The sequence below is a fragment of the Sciurus carolinensis genome, chromosome 1, assembly GCF_902686445.1.
Source record: "Sciurus carolinensis chromosome 1, mSciCar1.2, whole genome shotgun sequence".
Classification (NCBI taxonomy): domain Eukaryota; kingdom Metazoa; phylum Chordata; class Mammalia; order Rodentia; family Sciuridae; genus Sciurus; species Sciurus carolinensis.
This window is the reverse complement of record NC_062213.1, coordinates 12,437,954-12,456,766: the sequence shown is the minus strand read 5'-3', so window position 1 is coordinate 12,456,766 and position 18,813 is coordinate 12,437,954. Positions and strand designations below refer to the sequence as shown.

Here is an 18,813-nt window from a genome sequence, read left to right as displayed (position 1 = left end):
TCTTCAAATTGTTACATGAAATATAAAAGGATGGAACACTTCCAAATTCATTCTATGAAAACAATTATAACTCTCATATCAAAATCAGATCAGGACACATCCACATCAAAGAACAAAAACTACAAACAAATACCCCTGTTGAACTTAGATGTAAAACTTCTTAGGAAAATATTAATAGCTTGTTTTCATAATCATATTAGTAATATTATACATCATAACAGAATTGGTTTTATTCCAGGGTGACAAGGATGTTTTAACATATGCAAATCAATAACTGTAATTCACCACATATATAGAATTAAGGACAAAAATCACAATGATCTCGATAGATGCAGAGAAATACTTCAACAAAATTCAGCACACTTTCATGATAAAATCACTGAAGAAACTAGGAATAGAAGGAATTTATCTCAACATCATAAAGGCTATATATGATAAGCTCAAAGCTAACATTATAGTGAATGAGAAAAATTGAAAGCATTTTCTTTAAAATACAGAACAAGAATGACTGTTCCACACTTCTATTCAATATAGTACTAGAAATTCTAGTTAGAGCAACTAGGCAAGAGAAAGAAATGAAAGAGATAAAAATAGAAAAGGAAGAAGTCAAATTATCATTATATGCAGATGGTATGTATCTAAAATTAGAAGAGCTAAAAAGCTCACAAAAAGACTGCTAGAGATAAGCAAACTGAGCAAAGTAGCCAGTTACAAAATCAACCTACAAAAATCAATATCTTTCCTATACACCAATGATGAACCTGCTGAAAAAGAAATAAGGAAAACAATTCCATTCACAGTAGCCTCCAATATAAATAAATAAACAACCTAGGAATAAATTTAACCAAGGAGGTGAAAGACCTCTATAATTAAAACTACAGTACACTGAAGAAAGACATCAAAGAAGACAGAAGATGGAAAGACATCCCATGATCATGGATATATCTACTTCACAGCTGTTTGCTGTTGTCACTGATATTAAATGCTGACCCCACCATTCCTATTTGTGTGACAATAAGTGTCATAGTAGGTACTGGATATTTATTTTAAGGCTATATAATTATTGCTACCATTATTGCTATTCCTTACTTCCCATTTATCTGAGAGGAACTGGGAAGTAATTGGGAAATCATAAGTTCACAGGGTAGAAATTCTACTGCTTAGCTATTCTTATGACTCAGCCAAGTGCCAGCAAACTTCATTCTACACACAAAGTAACTACACTTGAGCTCCATGATCAGAATATACAAGAACTGGGACAAAACCAAGGCACAAAATTTGAGAGTCTTTAGGACAGACAAGAACATGGAGATGCAGGCTAACAGCATTAAGAATCTGTTCAGCAGATCCCAGATGGCAGACTAGAGGGAGGCTGCATTCCTTGTCACTCCATAACTCAGGATTCAAGCAGAGGACATACTGTCTTTCTGTGAGGCAGTCATTGCTGCCCATCAAGCCCCTGCTGCTTACCCGCTTCATTCAACATGATCACCCGTCATCTGCCAAAATATCACCTGCTTTTAGAGTGTGGATTCCTCACTGACTGCCACCTATCATCTGCCATTTGCCTGTTTGCCTGCCTCTTGCCTGAGTATCGCCGGCCTTCCACTTACCCATCACCTACTGCCCAACATCCACCCATCAATTGTCCACCATCAGCCTGCAGACCACCAGATCACCTGGGGCCCACTATTGCCTGGAACTCCATTGTCACAGTACCTGCAGATTGGTTACACATGGCTGCCGCCATTTTGGGACAACAGCCCAAACCTGAAGGTTTGCCGCAGTGGTCACCGCCATTTGGGGGCATGGCCACCTTGGTCTGGGGACTTAGGCCAGTGCCTGGAGATATATTGGAGTACCTGCATATCTGGTTGCACCTGAGTTCTTTCTGCTCAGTGTGGTAGTGGTAGTGGCTGCCATCTGGCTGCCTCTTTGCAGGATCTCTCCTTTGCCTGGTGGTCCCTCTCCAAATTGAAGGGTATTGATGTCTTGGGACTGCAGTGAGACAGGTCTGGGGAAGCTGAAGCCCAGGTCCATCAGATTACAACTGGGTTCGTGTGGGCCATCCTGGGTCTGGCAAGCCTGTGGAAAGCTAGAGACTAAGGGCAATTCCCTGGGGGGAGCAGAGGTTGAAGAAACTAGAGAAAACTGGGCTCTCTCCAGCTCGGTGAGTTCTGGAGTGTTCAAGGATGGAAGGGGCCAGCTACAATGGGTGGGAAGACTATAAGAGTGTGTGAGAGCATCTTGCTATTGGCTCACCCACCCAACTGGTACAGCACCCACTGGACTGGAGCTAACAGCAAACTTCACACAACCCCATCTATCAGTGGAAAAAGAAAACTGAAAAAATTTTTGAAAGCCAACAGAAGCAATCATTCAATATCCATTGAGACATTCCTCTTTTTTTTGTTTTCTTTTGTTGCCCTCTGTCTCACACCTCCACCATCTTTGAATCCAAATATTTTTTCATGCATCAATTTATTGAGGAATGGGATGTCTGGATAGTACATGACAGTTTTGTTGTGTATTTCTGTATATTTACTTTTTTTAAAAAAATCTGTACAAATTTTTTTCTCTCACCTTCCTGTCTCCCTGGAATCTCTTTCTCACTTCACTCATACTAACAGCCAACCTCTATTAATTCTTCCCTCACTCTTACTATAAATTTTCACCTCTATCTTCTCTCCCTCTCCCTCATAAACATCACATTTTAGATTACTTCTGTTCCCTCATTGTACATTATTTGAAATGGTAAATCCTTTTATAAAACTTACTATTTATATTATAGACAATAATTGAACACTTCATTTCTGTCTATTGTGACAAAACTGTAAACACCTTAATAGGAACCATTTGGTTTAAAGTGGTATATTGTTTGCATTGGGTGCTGTTAATACTGGTCTCCCCTTAAAGGTGAGGTACTGGAAGTCTTCAGGAACACTAAAAGACTACAGGGTAGAATCTGTACTGCCTCAACTCCATAATGCTAGATGAGAAGACACACAAAGAACATGAAAAAACAAGGGAACAAAGTACCTCAAACAAACCAAGATTTTCCAACAATAGTACCCATAGACAACACAGTAGAAGAAACGTCAGAGATGGAGTTTAGAAAATACATAGTTAGATTGATCTTTGAAATAAAGGATGCTATTGGAGAGAAAACACAGTAAGTGAAAGATCACTTCACTAAAGAGACAGAGATTATAAAAAGGAATCGAGCAGAAATCTGTGAAATGAAGGAAACAATAAACCATATTAAAAACTCAATGGAAAGTTATCACCAACAGACTAGACCACTTGGAAGACAGAACCTCAAATGATGGAGACAAAATATATACTCTTGAAAATAAAGTTGACCGCACAGAAAAGAAATTAAGAAACCATGAAGAGAACTTCCAAGAAATATGGCATAACATGAAAAGGCCAAATTTAAAATTTATTGGAATAGATAAAGGTGTGGAGATACAAACCAAAGGAATGCACAATCTTTTCAGTGACATAATATCAGAAAACTTGCCAAATCTAAAGAATGAAATGAAATATCAACTACAAGAGGCTTATGGGACCCCAAATGTACAAAATTACAGCAGAGCCACACCAAGGCACATTATAATGAGAATGATTAACATACAGAATAAGGACAGAATTTTAAAGTCTACAAGAGAAAAAAATCAAATTACATATGGGGGAAACCAATTCAGATCTCAACTGATACCTCAAACCAGACCCTCAATGCCAGGATGTCCTGGAATAACATATATCAAGTTCTGAAAGAAAATGGATGCCAACTGAGAATTTTATAATCACCAAAATTAAGCTTCTGATTTGAAGATGAAATAAAAACCTTCCATGATAAACAAGTTAAAAGAATTCACAATTAGAAAGCCTGCACTACAGAACATTCTCAGTAAAATATTCCACGAGGAGGAATTTTTTTAAAAAATGATGAAAACCAGCAAAGGGAGGAACTACACTAAAGGAAAGGTCAATCGAAGGAGAAACTAAGCAAGTTTAAAAGCAAAAATAAACCAAAATGACTGGGAATACAAATCATATCTCAATAATAATCCTGAATGTTAATGGCCTAAACTCATCAATCAAAAGACATAGACTATTAGTAAAGATGGTGAACTAGAAGGAGACTGCCTTCCTTGTGGCTCCATAACTCAAGTTTCAATCAGAGGAAAATCCATTTCTCTATGAGACAGTCTTTGCTGCTCATCAATCCCCTGCTGTTTACCCCATTTGTCTACCTTGATCACCTGCAGTCTGCCAGCATATATACTACTTTTTGAGTGCCGATTGCTCACTGACCATCACCTATCATCTGCCATTTGCCTGTTTGCCTGATTCTTGCCTCCCAATGCCTGCCCATTCACCTACCCATCACACACTGGTCGAGATCAACCTGTTGATCGCCCGCCAATAGCCTGCAGACTGCCATTGGATAACAAGCTGCCTGCTGTTGCCTGGAAGTCCACTGTCACAGTACCCACAGGTTTGGTTATACATGGCTGCTGCCATTTTGGGAAAACAGCAAGAACCTGTAGGACCCCCAGTCCAACTGACCCCCCTCTGACTCCAGGACTCCTCAGTCTCTCCAGCACCCCACAGACTCAGTGTCCAAGCTCCTTGCTGCAGCTCCCCATTTGCCAACACATTTGAAAGACAGTGTGGCCATCTTGGATTATTCTGGAAGCAGAAGTTACCACCTTTAGGTGGGGCAAATCCCATTCTGAGATGCCTGCTGGAAACTGGAAGTTCATTGTCAGGTGCCTCTCATGCATCAGGCTACAAAAGACTGGGAGGTTTGAATAGTATATGACTGTTACAGTGTAGTTTTTTTTCTCCTTTTTGAAAATTTTTAAGTTTTTCTTTATTTTTCTTGTTCTCTATTTTCCTTTTGTTTGCCTTTTCCTCAGAGTCTCTTTCTTCCTTTTCTCATGCTAACAACCAACTTCTCTTGATTACACTTTAACTCTTCCTGCAATCTAGAACTTCTCTGTACTCTTTTCTTATCCCATTAACAATTACATCCTATACCCCTCCCCATCCTCTTTGTCCTCCATTGGAAACTGCAGACCTCATTGCAAATCTATTTGTAGATTTAACTAAACTGTAGATAATAATTAAACTCATTCTGTTTATTATGACAATGTTAACATCTTCATAGGGACTATTTGGCTTAGGGCTGCATATTGTCTGTACTTGGTGATGCTAATATTGATCTCTCCCTTAAAGAAGAAGTTTGGGAAACCTTCAGGGTCACTATAAGCCTATAGAGGGAAAACTGTGATACCCCAGATCCGCACTGCTAGAGGGGAAGATACATGAACAACATGAAAAAACAAGGGAAGAAAGTGTTCCAAACAAACCAAGATTCTATATTAATAGAATCCAATGACAGCATGGTAGAAGAAATGTCAGAAAAGGAGTTCAGAATACATGTAATTAAAATGATTCATAAAACAAAGGATGAGATAAGAGAGCAAAGGCAAGCAATGAATGATAACTCCAATAAGCAGTTGAAAGAGCAACTGCAGGAAGCAAAAGATCATGTCAACAGAGATAGAGATTCTCAAAAAAAAAAAAAAAAAAAAAAAACAGAAATCCTTGAAATGAAGTAAACAATAAGCCAAATAAAAAACACAATGGCAAGCATGAACCAACAGACTAGATCACTTGGAAGATAGAACCTCAGACAATTAAGACAAAATATTTAATCTTGAAAATAAAATTGCCCAAACAGAGAAGATGGTAAGAAATCATGAATGGAACCTCCAAGAACTATGGGGTATAGTGAAAAGACCAAAGTTAAGAATTATTGGTAATGAGGAAGGCACAGAGATACAAACTAACAGAATGAACAACCTATTCAATGAAATAATATCAGAAAATTTCCCAAACCTAAAGAATGAAATGTAAATTCAACTACAAGAGGCTTACAAAACACCAAATTTACAAAATTATGATAGATTCACACCAAGGCACATTATAATGAAAATGCCTAACATACAAAACAAAGATGGGATTTTAAGGACTGCAAGAGAAAAAGCATCAGATTACATATAGGGGAAACCAATACAGACATCAGAAGATTTCTCAGCCCAGACCCTAAAAGCAAAATATTCCATGGGGTGGAAATGAAAAACAACAATGTAGTTCAGCAAAGGGAGGAACTACCTTAAAGGAAAAGCTAATCAAACGAGAAACCAAGTCAAGTTAAAAACCTAAAAATGAGTCAAATGACTGGGAATACAAATCATCTCTCAATAATAACCCTAAATGTTAATGGCCTAAACTCATCAATCAAAAGACATAGACTGGAAGATTGGATTAAAAATAAAGACCCAACAATATGCTGCCTTCAAGAGACTCATCTCATAGAAAAGGACATCCACATACTAAAGTGAAAGGATGGGAAAAAACCTACCATGCACAAGGACTCAATAAAAAAGCAGGGGGTTCCATCCTCATATCAGATAAAGCAGACCTCAAGCTAAAGTTAGAAGGGATAAAGAAGGACATTTCATACTGCTTAAGGGAACCATAAATCAGGAAGTCATAATGATCATAAATATTTATGCCCCAAACAACAGCACATCCATGTACATCAAACAAATCCTTCTCAATTCCAGGAATCAAATAGACCACAACACAATAATTCTGGTTGATTTTAATACACTGCTGTCACCACTGGATAGATGTTCCAAACAAAAAGTAATCAAAGAAATCATAGACCTTAATAATACAATCAATAACTTAGATTTAACAGACATATATAGAATATTCCATCCATCAATGAGCAAATACACTTTCTTCTCAGCAGCACATGGATCATTCTCTAAAATAGATCACATGAAATGCTACAAAGCAGTTCTTAGTAAAAGCAAAAAAAATAGAGATACTACCTTGCATTCTATCAGATCATAATGGAATGAAATTAGAAATAAATGACAAAATAAAAAGCAAAAACTATTCCAAAACTTGGAGACAAAATAATATGCTATTGAATGAAGCATGGATAACAGAAAACATCAGGGAGGAGATAAAAAAATTCTTAGAGGTAAATGAGAACAATGATACAACATATCAAAATTTCTGGGACACTATGAAAGCAGTACTAAGAGGAAAATTCATTGCATGGAGTGCATTCAAGAAAAGAATAAAGAGTCAACAACTAAATGACCTAATATTACATCTCAAAGTCCTAGAAAAAGAATAACAGAACAATACCAAAAGTAGTAGAAGACAGGAAATAATTAAAATCAGAGATAAAATCAATGAAATTGAAACAAAAGAAACAATTCAAAAAATTAACAAAAAAAAGTTGGTTCTTTGAAAAAGTAATCAAAATAGATAAACCCTTAGCCACACTAACACAGAGAATAGAGAGAAAACTCAAATTACTAGAATTCATGATGAAAAAGGAAGTATCACAACAGACACCATTGAAATACAGAACACACTTAGAAGCTACATTGAAAATCTATACTCCAACAAAATAGAAAATCTCAAAGACATTGACAAGTTTCTGGAGACATATGATCCTCCCAAACTGAAACAGGAGGACATACACAATTTAAACAAATCAATTTCAAGCAATGAAATAGAAGAAGCCATCAAAAGCATACCAACCAAGAAAAGCCCAGGACCAGTCGGATTCTCAGCTGAGTTCTACAAGACTTTCAAAGAAGAACTTATACTAATACTCCTCAAAGTATTTCATGAAATGGAAAAGGAGAGAAACTTTCCAAATTCATTCTATGAAGCTAGTATCACTCTGATATGAAAACCAGACAAAGACACATTGAGGAAATAAAACTTTAGACCAATATCTCTGATGAATATAAATGCAAAAATCCTTTTTTAAAAATTCTGGCAAATTGCATACAAAAACATATTAAGAAGATAGTACACAACGATCAAGTGGGGTTCATCCCGGGGATGCAAGGTTGGTTCAACATCCGGAAATCAATAAATGTAATACATCACATCAATAGACTTACGGTTAAGAATCACATGATTATTTCAATAGCTGCAGAGAAAGCATTTGACAAAATACAACATCCCTTCATGCTCAAAACACTATAAAAAATAGAGATAGTAGGAACATACCTCAACATTGAAAAGGCTATTTATGTTAAACCCATGGCCAACATCATTCTTAATGGAGAAAAACTGAAAACATTTCCTTTAAAAACTGGAACAAGACAGGGATGCCCTCTTTCACCACTTCTATTCAACATCATCCTTGAAATACTAGCAATTAGACAGACCAAAGAAACTAAAGGAATGCAAGTAGGAAAAGAAGACCTCAAGCTGTCGCTATTTGCCGATGACATGATTCTATATTTAGAGGATCCAAAAAACTCCACCAGAAAACTTCTAGAGCTAATAAATGAATTCAACAAAATAGCTGAAGCAATTGTAAAATTCATCTGGAAGAACAAAAGACCCAGAATAACCAAAGCAATCCTGGGCAGGAATAGTGATGCAGGAGGTATCACAATACCAGATCTTAAAATCTCCTACAGAGCAATAGTAACAAAAATGGCATGGTATGGCACCAAATAGACAGGAAGACCAATGGTACAGGACAGAAGACACAGAGACAAACCCACATAAGTACAGATATCTCATACTAGAGAAAGGGGCCAAAAACATAAAATGGAGGAAAGATATTCTCTTCAACAAATTGTGCTGGCAAAACTGGAAATCCATATGCAGTAAAATGAAATTAAATCCCTATCTCTCACCCTGTACAAAACTCAACTCAAAATGGATCAAAGATCTAGGAATTAGACCAGAGACCCTGCACCAAATAGGCCCAAATCTCCATCATGTTGGCTTAGGACTAGACTTCCTTAACAAGACCCCCATAGTGCAAGAAATAAAAGCTAGAGTCAACAAATGGGATACATTTGAACTACAAAGCTTTTTCTCAGCAAAGGAAACAAACAGTAATGTGAAAAGAGAGCCTACAGAGTGGGAGAAAATCTTTTCCACACACACTTCAGACAGAGCACTTATCTCCAAAATTTATAAAGAACTTAAAAAACTTTACACCAAAAATACAAAGAACCCAATCAATAAATGAGCTAAGGAACTGGGCAGACACTTCACAGAAGATAACAGGTGATCAACAAATATATGAAAAATGCTCATCATCCCTAGTAATTAGAGAAATACAAATTAAAACCACCCTAAGATTTCATCTAACTCCAATTAGAATGGCTATTATCAAGAACACAAGCAATAATAGATGTTGGCATGGATGTGGGAAAAAAGGTACACTTTTACATTGCTGGTGGAGTTGCCTATTGGGGCAGCCACTCTGGAAAGCAGTATGGAGATTCCTCAGAAAACTTGGAATGGACCCACCTTTTGACCCAGTTATCCCACTCCTCGGTTTATACCCAAAGGACTTAAAATTAGCATACTACATTAACGCAGTCACATCAATGTTTATAGCAACTCAATTCACAATAGGTAGATTGTGGAACCAACCGAGATGCACTTCAACAAATGAATGGATAAAGAAACTGTGGTATATCTACACAATGGAATATTATTGAGCCATAAAGAATGATAATATTATGGCATTTGCAGATAAATGGATGGAACTGGAGAATGTCATGCTAAGTGAAATAAGCCAATCCCAAAAAACCAAAGGCCAGATGTTTTCCCTGATAAGTGGATGATCATATATAATGGGTGTGGGGGGGGGGAGGTAAGAGAAGAATGGATGAACTTTAGATTATGTAGAGGGAAATGAGAGGGAGGCAGGATGGCGATATGAAAATTGTGAAATGAGACAGATAGCATTATCCTATGTACATATATGATTTCATGAATGGTGTTAATCTACATCATGTACAACCATAGAAATGAAAAGTTGTACCCCATTTGCATACAATGAGTCAAAATACAATTTTAAAAATAAAAATTTTTAAAAAGACATAGACTGGTAGATTGGATTAAAAAATAAGACCCAACAATACACTGTCTCCAAGAGACTCACCCCATAGGAAAAGACATCAACAGATTGAAGGTGAAAGGGTGAGAAAAAAACATATTACTCACATGAACTGTGTAAACAAAGCAGACAAAGTAGACTTCAAACCAAAAGTTAGTCAGAAGGGATAAAAAAGGACATTTCATATGGCTTAAGGGAATCATATGCCAACAAAACATAACAATCATAAACATATATGCCCCAAACAATGGAGCGTCTACGTACATCAAAAAACACTTCTCAATTTCAAGAATCAAATAGACCACAACATAATAATACTGGGTGACTTTAACACATCTCTCTCGCCATTGGATAGATCTTCCAAACAAAAATTAAACAAAGAATCTATAGAATTAATTGGTAAAATCAATGATTTAGACTTAGTAGACATATATAGAGTATTTCATCCATCATTGAGTGAATACACTTTCTTCTCAGCAGCACTTGGATCCTTCTCTAAAATAGACCATTTGTTATGCCACAAAGCAACTCTCAGAAAATACAAAAATACAGAAATACTACCCTGCATTCAAACAAAAATACAAACAATAATAAATGTTGGCCAGGATGTGGGGAAAAAAGTTATACTCATACATTTTTGGTGGAACTGAAGTTTGGTGCAACGACTTCAGAAAGCAATATGGAGATTTCTCAGAAAACTTGGAATGGAATCACCATTTGACCCAGCTATCCCACTCCTCGGTTTATACCCAAAGGACTTAAAATCAGCATACTATAGTGATATGGCCACATCAATGTTTATAAAAGCTAAATTCATGATAGCAAAACTATGGAACCAACTTAGATGCCCTTCAACAGATAAATGGATTAAAAAACATGGTATATCTACATAAGGGAATATTACTCAGCCTTGAAGAATGAAATTATGGCTTGTGCAGGTAAATGGATGAAACTGGAAAATATCATGCTAAGTGAAATAGGGCAATCCCCAAATTCAAAAGCCAAATGTTTTCTCTGATAAGCAGATGCTGACCATAGTGGAAAGTGGGTAAGAAAGAATGAACAAACATTGGATTGTATAGACGGGAGTGAGGGGAAGGTTGGGGCAGTCAGGGATGGGAAGGGTGGTGGATTGAGATAGACATTATTACACTATATACATGTATGAAAAAATGTTAATCAAATAAAATAAAAAATCTGTTCAGTAAAATAATCCCAGAAAATTTTCCTAACCTTAAAAATGAGATGGACACATATAGAACCCCAAATGGAAAGATCAGAAAAGAACTTTTCCAAGCAAATAATCAAAATATCTCACATAGAAAATAAAGAAAGACTATTAAAAGTTGCAAGAAGAAAACATCAGGTTACATTTAGAGGTAAACCTAGGAGTGGAATGATGGTCAAATGGTGGTTTCATTCCAAGTTTTCTGAGGAATCTCCACACTGCTTTCCATAGTGGTTGCACAAATTTGCAGTCCCACCAGCAATGTTTGAGTACCTCAACAACATTTATTGTTGCTTGTATTCTTGATAATTGCCATTCTGATTGGAGTGAGATGGAATCTCAGTGTAGTTTTAATTTACATTCCTCTAAGTGCTAGAGATGTTGACCATTTTTTCATGTATTTGTTGACCAATCATATTTCTTCTGTGAAGTATCTGTTTAGTCCCTCAGCCCATTTATTGATTGGGTTATTTATTCTTTTGGTGTTAAGTTTTTTGAGTTCTTTATATATCCTGGAGATTAATGTGCTAGCTGAGGTACAAGTGGCAAAGATTTTTTTTCCAATTCTATAGGGTCTCTCTTCATATTCTTGATTGTTTCCTTTGCTGTGAAGAAGTTTTTTAGTTTGATGTCATCCCATTTATTGATTCTCAATTTTACCTCTTGTGCTTTTAGAAGTCTTATTGAGGAAGTTAGTTCCTAAATCAAACCAATAAGCTGACTTCTGACTTCTTCTCAGACCCTAAAATCAAGGAGGATTGGGAATGAGATAGTCAAAGCTCTGAAAGAAAAAAGTTGCCAAGGAAGATTCTATAACCAGCCACACACAGTGGTGCATGCCTATAATCCCAGAAGCTTGGGAGGCTGAGGCAGGAGGATCACAAGTTTGAAATTAGTTTTAGCAATTTAGCAAGGCCCTAAGCAACTTAGTGAGATGATCCCTCAAAATAAAAAAATAGAAAAGGCTGGGGATGTGACTCAGTAGTTACGCACCCCTGGGTTCAATATCCAATACCCCCACACCAAAAAAATTGTTATATCCAGCAAAACTCTCTTTCAAAATCAAAGGTTAACTAAACACTTTCCATGACAAGCATAAACTAAAATAATTCATGACTGCTAAGTCAGCACTACAAAAAATACACAAAGATATACCTCTCACAGATAAGCTCAAAAACAAATCAAAATGGCAGGAAATAGCAAGCATCTATTTACAGCAACACAGAATGTAAATGGTCTCAACTCCCCAATTAAAAAGCATAAATTGGCAGAATGGATTCCAAAGCAATGTCCAACTATGTGGTGTTTGCAAGAAATTCATCTGATAGGCAAAGACATCCCTAGCTGAAAGTAAAAGGATGGGAAAATATATCACGTAAATGGAGTTTAAAAACAAGCCAGAGTTGCTATTCTTCTATCTGACAAAAAAGATTTCAAGCAAAAATTAATCAAAAGAGAAAAAAGGTCACTTCATACAGATAAAGTGAAGACTCCAACAAGAAGATATATCAATAGTAAATATTTTTGTCCCCAAATATCAGTTCTCTTAAGTACTTTTAAGTACTTAAAATAAATACTTGGTACTAAATCCCAGATAGACCCCAATTCAAAAATATTGGGTTATTTTAACACAGCCCTTTCACCAATATACAGGTTGTCTATATAAATAAAGATCATCAATAAAGATACTTCTGACCTAAATAATACTATAAATCAAAACCTAACAGATATCAACAGAATATCTCACACAAAAGCAGCTGAATTCACTTTTTTCAGTTGTGTTGGGGTGAAATAGTCCGTAGATAGACCTTTTTCAGAAACAGACCATATTATAGATCACAATGTCTTATCAAATACAAAAAGCCTGATATAATCCCATGTGTATTATCAGATCATAATGGAATGAAATTAGAAATCAAGGGCAAGAAAAAATTATATTAACCACATAATCACATGGAGATTGAACAATATTATTTAAAATGAGGAATGTATCAGAGGAAATGAGAGAAGAAATTTTTTTTTATTCTTAGAAACAAATGACAACAGAGATACAACATACCAAAATCGCTAGGAGAAGGTGAAGTAGATTCTAAAAGGAAAGTTTACAACATTGAGTATCTACATTAATAAAACAGAATATCTCAAATAACCTAATGTTACACCTCAAGGCCGTATAATAGGAAGGACAAACTGATTTCAAGATCAGTAGAATATGGGAAATAATTAAGATTAGAGCTGAAATTAATGAAGTAGAGAATTTTTTAAAATATAAAAAAAAATCAATACAACAAAGAGTTGATTCTTTGAAAAAGAAACAAGATTGATTAAACCCTTAGTAAAAAAATAACCAAAAGAGTTGATTTGTTGACCTAAATCAACAAAATTAGAGATGAAAAGGAGATGTCTCTACAGACACTATTTTGAAAATCTACATCACAATAAATTAGAAATTGACAAATTCTGAGCACATATGACCTGCCATTTACAGAAATTGTAAACAAACCAATAGCAAGCAATGAGATTGAAGCAGCAATTAAAACCCTGCCAACAAAGAAAAGCACAGGACCAGACAGATTCTCAAATGAGTTCTACCAGACCTTTAAAAAAGAACTAATGCCAATATTCCTCAAATTATTTCATGAAATAGAAACGGAAGGGACGCTTCCAGATTTATTCTATGAAGCCAGCATAACACTGATACTAAACAAGACAAAAACATGTACAGGAAAAACACAGAGACCAACATCTCTGATGAACATAGACACAAAAATCCTTAATAGAATATCCTTAGGTACTGATATGCATTATGGCATTAGTTGTTATGAACTGAGGAGACCTAAATTATGAACAACATGGAAATTAAGCTGGAACAAATAATATGTCTTTATCCATTTTTCAAAATACCTTAAATACGAGAGAGAAAGGAGACAGGTACATAGCATCAGATACAATATTGTGAATTTAAAAGGAGTCTAGACAAAATGAAATTGAACCTCTGTCTCTCACCCTGCATAAAACTCAACTCAAAGTGGATTGAGGACCTAGCCATTAGGCCAGAGACCCTGCACCTACTAAAAGAAAATGTAGGCCCAACTCTCCATCATGTAGACTTAGGAACAGACTTCCTCAACAACACTCCTAAAGCACAAGAAGTAAAATCAAGAATCAATAAATGGGATGGTCTCAAACTGAAAAGCTTCTTCACAGCAAAGGAAACAATCGAGACTGTGCAGAGAGAGCCTACAGAATGGGAAAAAAATCTTTGCCACCTGCACCTCAGATAGAGTACTAATCTCCAGGATATATAAAGAAATCAAAAAACATAACACCAAAAACACAGATAACCCAATCGATACATGGGCAAAGGAACTAAACAGACAATTCGCAAAAGAAGAAATATGATTGACCAACAAATATATGAAAAAATGGTCAACATCTCTAGCAATTAGGAAAATGCAAATTAAAACTACACTGAGATTCCATCTCACTCCAGTCAGAATGGCAATCGTCAAGAATAGAAGCAACAATGAATGTCGGTGAGGATGTAACAGAAAAGGCACACTCAAACGTTGCTGGTGGGAATGCAAACTGGTGCAAACATTATGGAAAAGTAGTAGGGAGATTCCTCAGAAAACTTGGAACAAAACCACCATTTGACCCAGTTATCCCACTCCTCAGTTTATACCCAAAGAACTTAAGATCCGCATACTACAATGACATAGCCACGTCAATGTTTATAGTAGCTCAATTCACAATAGCCAACTATGGAACCAACCTAGGTGTCCTTCAACAGATGAATGGATAAAGAAAATGTGGTATATATACACAGTGGAATATTACTCAGCCTTAAAGAACGAAATTATGGCATTTGCCTGTAAATGAATGGAAGTGGAGACAATCATGCTAAGTGAAATAAGCCAATCCCAAAAACCAAAGGCTGAATTTTCTCTCTGATATGTGGATGCTAACATATAATAAGGGGGGAGGGAAGAATAGAAGTTCATCAGATTAAACGAACAGGAATGGAAAGGAAGGGAGGGGGATAGGAATAGGAAAGACAGTAGAATGAACCAGACATGACCTTCCTGTGTTCATATGTGAGTACATAACCAGTTTAACTCCACACCATGTTCAACCATAGGTCCTAATTAGAATAAGTTATACTTAATGTATGTATACAAAATACATTCTACTAAAAAGAACAAAATTTTAAAAAGTCTATGAAACTCAGAAAAACTTTTTCTAAAAACATAACTGAAATCCACCTTACTTTCATAGGGAACTTTATTTCCTACCTCTAAGGAACTGGTGGGCATGTTGCTTTGAACAAGGGACAAATCCATAAAGACAGAAGAAGACAAGAAATGGAAAGAACAGAGGACAAGATGTGGAAATTCACAAGACAAAGAGTGAACAAGTGGCAACAGACCCTGATGACCAGAACACAGGACCCCAAGGGGCTCAGGGACTGGGGACACCTCAAATTGGGACGCACATAGGTAGGACTGGGAATCTGTGTAAGCGTCCCATAAGCCCCAGACCCCTTCCCCACCTCGGCAGCCATCTGGTGGGGCACTTACCTCCACCCAAAAGGCTCCCTGGAGAGCTTAAGCCAAGTGGTTCTGGATTTGGGGAGAATCTTTATGATGGAGGGCGGGAATGAGGCAGGATACTGGGAAAAGGAAATAATCAAAGTTCTTACTCTGATGGCGAAATTGAACCTTTGAAAGATTGATTTCCCCGGGGAAAATAAACCAGTCCCCAGAGAAGGAGTAATAGGCAAACAGAACACAGGTCATCACATTTGGCAGCTGATAACGGCAGGATCTGGAGTAAGGAGCAGCGTCCCCACCAGCCGTGAAGATTCTAGACCTGCCCAGATGTGGGGAGATGAATATTTCAGGAGGGTGGAAAGAGACGTGAGCGCAAGTAGAGAGGGAAGAGTGAGGAAGCAAAAGCCTGGTCATCGAAAGGAGAGAGCTGGGCTGTGGAAAAGCACCTGCCCAGCACTCGCTGGGCCCTGGGGACCATCCCCAGCACTGCAGAGCGAAGAGCGAGAGAGAAGTGCTATGGTTCGGATCTGGGACGTCTCCCAAAGGCGGTGCGTGGAAGGACTGGCTCCCAGCGCAGCAGCTCAGAGGTGGAGACTGGGGGAAGGGTTTGGATCCTGAGGACTCTGACCTCCTCAGTGGATTCACCCACGAATGGGTTCATAGCTGTAAGGACTATGGGTGAAAACCAGTGGAGAAAAAATAACAGAATGAACCGAACACCATCACCCCAGGTTAGTGTGTGATTACACAAATGGTACGCCTCTACTTCATGTACAACCAGAGGAACAAGCTGTACCCCATTTGTTTACGATAAAAAAAATTAAGATTATGAAAGAACAACATTTTAGGGAATGTGTAGGAAGTTGTGAACAAAAACCTTTCTTTAAACCAGAAAAAAAGAAAACCACAGGAGACGGGACCTCGTTGGTGGACATGTAGCCAGGGTCATGGGGCCATGTCCTGAAGGGCGTACTTTGTCCTCAGTCCCTTCCTAGCTCTCTGCTTCTCCACATGAAGGGAGCAGCTTTCCTCTACCACGCTTCCCCTTGACCTTCTGCCTCACCACAGTCCCAGAAACGATGGAGGCAGCAGGCCATGGACTGAAACCACCAGCAAAAAGAAATATTTCCTCCTGTCAGTTGTTTTTCTTAGGTCTTTTGTCACAGCGATGGAGAGCTAACACAACCACTGGGGGCACCAGGAAAGGACAGTGCTATTAAAGATCACCAGGAGAGGACAGTGCTTTCAACTTGGAGAAGGGAAGAAAAGGCGCCCTCTTTTCAAAACTATCATCTTTTATTATAAGATTTGGAAAACATGAGCTGAGTGAAGCCCAAGGGGAGGCTCACCTCCCAGCAGTGCCTGCAAATCACATCCTGACCACCAGGGGGCGAGAGGGACCTCACTGTTGGTAAAGGACCTGGCGTGTGAAGTGTCCCCATACAGAAAACACTGGACTCACACAAATGAATTTAACTCTAGTAACAAATCAGAAAGGAAATTCATGTGAGAATTGTTCAAAACTTGCCACAGTACTTGTGTGTGACTGGAGAAAATTAAGGTAACTCTGAGTTTCAGCTCTTGGAAAGATTAAAAGTAATTAAAAGTAAAATATTTTCTAAACCCCCCCAAAACTGTCTACAAATGTCAAAGAAAAAACTGACTATTCGATATGTTTGAAACCAAAATGTGATAGACATCTCAAGCAAGCTGCTAAGAGACTGCAAAGACAAAACTTGCCCTTTTACACAAGCAGACTCAAACCATTCCATACATATTTTGAAGATAAGAAATATTAGTCCTCGAGTCAGAGGACTTGACAGGTCCATTTGTCAAGTTCATCCTAGATTCATCTGGTAATTGGGATAATCCCCTGTTGGCTAATTGACTTTTCCAGAAGGAAAACGAACTTTCCTATCTGTAACACAGGAAGTAATTTTGCCATGGGGAGCAAGGTGCCCCCAACACCCCAGTGAGCCTCCTTCTCCCAGGGACTGAGAGATTGGGCTGCTAACTCCTAGGAGGTTTGCATTTCAAAAGGATGGTTCCCAGGTGCTTGAGAGAGACATTCCTGGGTCCTCCAGCTGGAAAGTGGCCTATCTAGGTTTCAGAAGAATTTGTGTACATTTCAACGAGAGGAGAAATTCTCACAAGTTTTCTAAAACCAATACTAAAAGAAAAAGGAGGCTGGGGAACTCTCTTCCCTCAAGTTCAAGTGGGAGAATTAGACTTATTTTTAATTTGTCTTTACCCAAAAAAAAAAAAAAAAAAAAGAGGCTTTTCTCCTGAGCTGATAGGAGGGAGGGAGGTAAATGTTGAGCAGTGATTGACACCAAGCCCGTTTTTCCCAGCGGTGGCTGTGGTCTGGCAGCAAGTTTCCACCTGCGTCAATGTCTCTGGCGGTTGGGTAGGACAGGGTGGTAGACAGGTGATCTGCCAGAGGGCAGGGTTCGTCCACTGTTGGTCCCTAACCTCAAGAGTTCAATTCTCTCTTTTTGTTGAGGTCTTGTTTCTCCTTTGCTGCATTCCAGAAATCTTGAAGTGAACTGGAAAATTGTCACGCCTTCTGGGCTGCTTAGCGTGTCCTTACACTCTGCCCCTTTTCTATCCTCGAGGCTCCTTTGTCTGGCTCATGAGTTCCACCTGTCATTCTACCATCTAACGGAGGTACTCTTCCTTGCAAGACTCAGTGTTCTCTCAGTATCCCTGGATTTCTGTCTCAATTTGGAGTGGGAAATAGCCCAGGTCTCTTCAGATGGTCCATCATTCCAGCAACACGCATATCCAGATTCTTGATAGACAAAGGTCAGAAGGTGGGTGGGGAGAAAGAGCAGGTGTCAAAACACTGGAATTTCTGGATTTTTCAAAGGTTCCTGGAGAGTTCAGGACAGAATACCTTAAACGCAAAACATCCAGGAAAAACTGGGAAAGTCACTTCAGGAATACACAAAGGTGCAAATAACTCTTACAGAAGGCAAGAAGCCAAGTGCTCCATTAAAGAGACTCAGAGAGAAGTCAGCGTCACGTCCGTCTGGAGCAATCAGTGA

General features: G+C 37.9%; 1 protein-coding gene across 3 annotated transcripts in view; it reads right to left on the bottom strand.

The window, feature by feature from the left end:
• The window catches only part of Gsdmc (gasdermin C), a 53,029-nt gene extending 37,085 nt beyond the window's left edge, over nt 1-15,944 (bottom strand). The window contains exon 1 of one of the 3 annotated variants that reach the window (XM_047562339.1): nt 15,794-15,944. The gene's annotated coding sequence lies outside the window, so the exon portion shown is untranslated. The remainder of the gene's footprint in view (nt 1-15,793) is intronic. The other 2 variants (XM_047562349.1, XM_047562356.1) reach the window with 2 other exon arrangements.
• Between the last annotated feature and the right edge of the window lie 2,869 nt (nt 15,945-18,813).